Below are 5,100 nucleotides of genomic sequence, written 5' to 3'. Positions count from 1 at the left end.
AAGAACCCTGAGTTAATCACATAGCACTGTCTCTTTTACCAAATAAGAGAACATTCAGAGGATGCAGAGCTTAGGACATGGGCATCTTCAGGACCATTATTCAGGCAAACACACCACATGTGCCCTCCGGGGTGCGGGCGGGGGACTGGCCACATCTCAGGTCAAATCCAGCCCGATGTCCCCAGGCCCCTTTGCGTCCCATGTTCCTGTCTGAATGTGAGACCAGTGGTGCTCCGAGGGTGGTCCCGGGAACTGCAGTATCAGTGTGGGGGAACTCGTTAGGAATGTACCATTTTGACCCCACCCCAGGCTCCTAAGACAGAAGCTCTGAGGTGTTTTACGAGTCCTGCTGAAGGTTCGGATGAAGGCTCTTGGTAGCTCAGGTCTGAGTGGGGTCCAGAAGGAGGAGGGTGGCCAGCCTTTCAGCAAAACCACTCAGAGCTTTAAGCAGGTAACATACTAAGATCATGACATCCGGTCCTGTCATTTCATGGCAAATAGACGGGGAAAAGATGGAGACGATGATAGACTTTATTTTTTCATCTCTAAAATCACTGCGGACGGTGATTGCAGTCATGAAATTAAAAGTTGCTTGCTTCTTGGAAGGAAAGCTATGACAAACCTAGACAGTGTATTAAAAAGCAGATACATCACTTTGCCAACAAAGGCTTGTCTAGTCAAAGCTATGGTTTTTCCAATAGTCATGTACGAATGTAAGACTTGGACCATAAAGGAGGCTGAGCACCGAAGAATTCATGCTTTCACCTTGTGGTGTTGGAGAAGATTCTTGAGAGTCCCTTGGTCTGCAAGGAGATCAAACCAGTCAATCCTAAAGGAAATCAGTCCTGAATATTCATTGGAAGGACTAATGCTGAAGCTAAAGCTCCAATACTTTGGCCACCTGATGGGAAGAGCCATCGCACTGGAAAAGACCCTGGTGCTGGGAAAAATTGAGGGCTGGAGGAGAAGGAGGTGGTAAAAGATGAGATGGTTGGATGGCATCACTGATTCAGCCAACATGAGTTTGAGCAAACTCTGGGAGATAGTGAAGGACAAGGAAGCCTGGCGTGCTGCAGTCCATGGGGGTTCCTATCTGTTGGACACAACTGAGCAACTGAACAGCAACAACAGATCAGAACCCGAGGGGGAGGTTCTGGTAAGGGGTTAAGTTCCCAAGTGATTCTGAAGGGCACCCACTCCTAGTGCTGGGACCCTACCACGAAACTTAGCCTTGTAAGGAGGAATCAGGGCTTCTAAATCAGGGCTTCTCAAACTTGAGGAGGGTCAGAATCATTGGTGGGCTTGTTGGGACTCAGATTCTGGCCCCCCTTCCTCCCAGGGCTGGGCCAGCAGGTCTGGGCAGACCTGGCTATGTGCATTTCTGACAAGTTCCCAGGCAATGCCCACAGCGCTGGTCAGGACCCCACTTGGAGGATCTCTGCACCCATGTGTGAGAGTACCCCAAATACACTCCCAGCCCTAGTTAAGACTGCTGAGTCTAGAAGCATTAGAAATAAATTTATGAGATAATTCCCTCTCCCCTTTTTTGGGCAATGCCCCTTGAACTTAACAATCAAAATTGTGGTAAATGCGACTTAAAGAAGATGAAAGAGATGGGGTGGAAATGGAGTTTAAGGGGGAAGAGAAGGGAGAAGGACATTGGAAACAAGTGGAGGACTTCCCTGGTGGTCTAGTGGCTAAGACTGCACTTCCAATGCAGGGGGCCTGGGTTTGATCCCTGGTCAGGGAAATAGATTCCACATGCTGCAACTAAAACCCAGAGTAGCCAAATAAATAAAGTAAATAAATATTTTTTTTAATGGATGGGATGGAGACTTCCCTGGTGGTCTAATGGCTAAGATTCCACATTCCCAGTGCAGGGGGCTTGGGTTCGATTCCTGGTCAGGGAACTAGATCCCACATACCACAATGAAAATTGGAGGTCCTGTGTGCCACAACTAAGACCTGGCATGGTCAAATAAATAAATAAATAAAATATTTTAAGACTATTTAAAATATATAAAATACATGTTTAAAATATATAATTATTTTTAAATATATAATAATATATTTTTAAATATATAATTATTTTAAAATATTTTAAATATTTAAAGAATATTTTAAAAATACACAAAAATAGGCGGGATGGAGGAAGAAAACCCCAAATAATTCTAACTGGCTTCTCGAAGTGCCAACACCTTACTGTGGTGTGTGAGTGTGTGTGTGTCTGTGTGTGTGTGACTGGCCAGCACACTGAAAACCGTGAATAACCCTCCAATGTTCAGGGACAGTTCTCTGAGCATAACACATTTAAGATTCCTCCTCCATGTGGTGTGGTTTGAGTGTCTTCTCTTTCAATCTCTGAATGCTATTCCACTGTCTGCATGGACCACGCTCTCTTTATCCATCTTCTACTAAAGAGCATCTTGCTTGTCCACCAGGTTTGGCAGTTATGAATAAAGTTGCTATAAACGTGTGCGCACAGGTTTTGAGTTAAGTTTTCAAATCAGCAGGGTAGATACCTAGGCGTGATTGCAGGATAATGTACTGAGTTTGTCTGGCTTTGTAGAAACTGTCACTGTCTCCTAACGTGGCTGCACCATTTTGCCTCCGGCCCACCTGCCACCCCCCAGCCATGAGCGAGGATTCCTGCTGCTCCATATCCTCCCCAGAAGTTGCTACTGTCGGTGTTCTGGACCCTGATGCTGGGAAAGATTGAGGGCAGGAGGAGAAGGAGGTGACAGAGGATGAGGTTGTTGGATGGCATCACTGACTCAATGGACATGAGTTTGAGCAAACTCCAGGAGATGGTGAAGGACAGGGAAGCCTGGCCTGCTGCAGTTCATGGGGTCACAAAGAGTTGGACACAACTTAGCAACTGAACAACAACAACAAAAAGTGTGTACCAGTATTTCATTCTTTTTTTTTTTCCAATCCACATTGGAGCATGCCCAATTTGGAACATGGAGCAGTTTTTCCCTGGCCTTGGATTTTGTGTTGATTTTTAAAAATCTGTGTTTCGTCAAGGCCAGAGGGCTTAGTGCGAAGCAGCAGCCCTCAGTTCCTCGGCTGAACCTATGGAGTTTGTATGTCAACAGAAGCATCGACTCGTGTAACGGGGATCTGGGGAGAGATCGGGGGAAAACAGAACACAACCAGGTAAGGTAATTATCCTCCAATTAGAAATAAAAATGAAAAAATTACCCCCTCCTCAAAGTATTGATGGCTACATTCCAAAAAAAGAAAAAGAAAAGAAAGCAACCACAGTGGAGTGGAACATAGGCAGCTCTGGTCAGGCAGAAGAATGGCTTTAAATACCCCATCAAAATATGTACAGTTAAATAAATAGCTAAAGAGGTAAAAATCTATCAGCTTAGGAGGTGCTGGCTGAGAGTGGAGTTCTCAGTGTGTCCCCACTGCTCACAACTGTGTGCATGCAGGGCCAGGAAAAGGGAGGCTAACCCCACAGGTGTGTGACCGGTCAGCACCGGGCATGCTAATGTTTGCACTGGGTCTGACTCTCATGCCTGATGACTTCCCCAGGAGCCCCGCACTGGAGACATGAGCACTTCTATTTCAGCCCAAATCTTTCTGTTTTTCCAGTATCTCTGCCTCCTTGGCTCCCTGCTCCTGCCTCACATTTAGCACAGATCTGTTTATGCAACTCTGCTTGTCTCAGAGGGGACTTCACAGCCAGAAAATGCTGGAACATCAGACTCCCGCCTGGAGCTGGCGCCTTCTCCTCCCATCTTCCCTCCTCTCCTCCCTCCTTCCCTCACTCTGATCCTTGACGGAATCTTTGAAAGTCCTGGAATCACACCCCACAGCTGACGCCAAGATTGCTGATCCCGGAGGAGACCTCGCTGGACCCTCTGCTGATCTAGAAAATCTCGCTGTTCTCTGGTCTATGCCCTGTATCTAATTTTAAAAGACAGCAATATTTTTCTGTTCCTAAATGATCAATTCCAGTTTTTCAAGTCCATCGACAACGATATGGCTGATTCTCAGAATACTATGTTGTAATCGAGCAGGACGCTGTGGGACCTTCCCAGAACAGAGCCCCCACTCCACGTCCATGCCTGAGTTTTGTCTGTAGAAAAATTTTAGACAAAGAATACATTTAATCAGAGAAGTGAGAAAATGCAGAAAGGAAAACAAGCAAGACAAAATAATAATATAATAGTTTAGCCATTAAACAAAGTCAAGGACCTTTAGTATGTTATCAAGGACTACAGATAACATCCTGACCTATGCCCTTTGAGCTGTTTTTCAGATACTGAAACCCCCACCAGGTGGGAGAAGTTAACTCTATTCTGCCTACCAGCATGGAGACCCCAGACCAGTTGGAACCAGAAGAGTCATGATGCTGATTCCTGATGACCTCACCACCAGCCAGTCAGAAGAATATTCACGAGCTGATCAGATACAATCCCCACCCCCACCTCGGCTCTAAAAACCTTTCATTTCAGCACTAGCTCCCCGGATTCATTGCTTGGCGCCTGAAATAAACACCACGCTTTACTTCACCACAGTCAGTGTCAGCACACTGGTTTTACTGCAGCTCTGAGGTGTGGAATTTATTCGAACTGAAGGTATCAGTGGTCAGCCATGATTTAGAAAAACGTGTTACTTCTCTCTCTCCACAGAAAGGATGGGAAGTAATGATGCCCCTGAAGCAATAAGCACAGTTAGTGCCCAGATTTTAGTCTAAGAATGAATGTGTTAGTCGCTCAGTCATGTCTGACTCTTTACAACCCCATGGACTGTGGCCTACCAGGCTCCTCTGTCCATGGAAATCTCCTGGCAAGAATACTGGAGTGGGTTGCCATTTCCTTCTCCAGGGGATCTTCCCGACTCAGGGATCAAACCAGGTCTACCTGCACTGCAGGCAGATCCCTTGCCGTCTGAGCCACTAGTCCAAGAATCCTTCTCCATTAAAACCTTGATTCCTTGGCAAAGCAGCTGATTTGGGCCTGGAGCAGGGGAAACGTGAGATGAGCCTGGAAGCCTCTCAGTTCAGCAGCTACTTGCAGGAGTTTCTCAGTTAGCATGTGAGCCCCTCCAGGAACTGACACCAAAGCTGGCCATCCTGTTCATCTC

At 46.3% G+C, this 5,100-nt stretch overlaps 1 long non-coding RNA gene across 1 annotated transcript; it reads left to right on the top strand.

The window, feature by feature from the left end:
- Positions 1–3,016: 3,016 nt before the first annotated feature.
- LOC147363210 (uncharacterized) lies at positions 3,017–4,531 on the top strand. Its single transcript, XR_015135696.1, has 2 exons — positions 3,017–3,159; positions 4,274–4,531. It is a non-coding gene; the product is annotated as an uncharacterized LOC147363210 (long non-coding RNA).
- The last annotated feature ends 569 nt before the right edge of the window (positions 4,532–5,100 follow it).

Source organism: Bos grunniens, chromosome 11, assembly GCF_055505025.1.
Source record: "Bos grunniens cultivar Pamir isolate PY7600 chromosome 11, Bosgru_T2T1.0, whole genome shotgun sequence".
NCBI lineage: Eukaryota > Metazoa > Chordata > Mammalia > Artiodactyla > Bovidae > Bos > Bos grunniens.
This window is presented reverse-complemented; position numbering and strand designations above follow the sequence as displayed.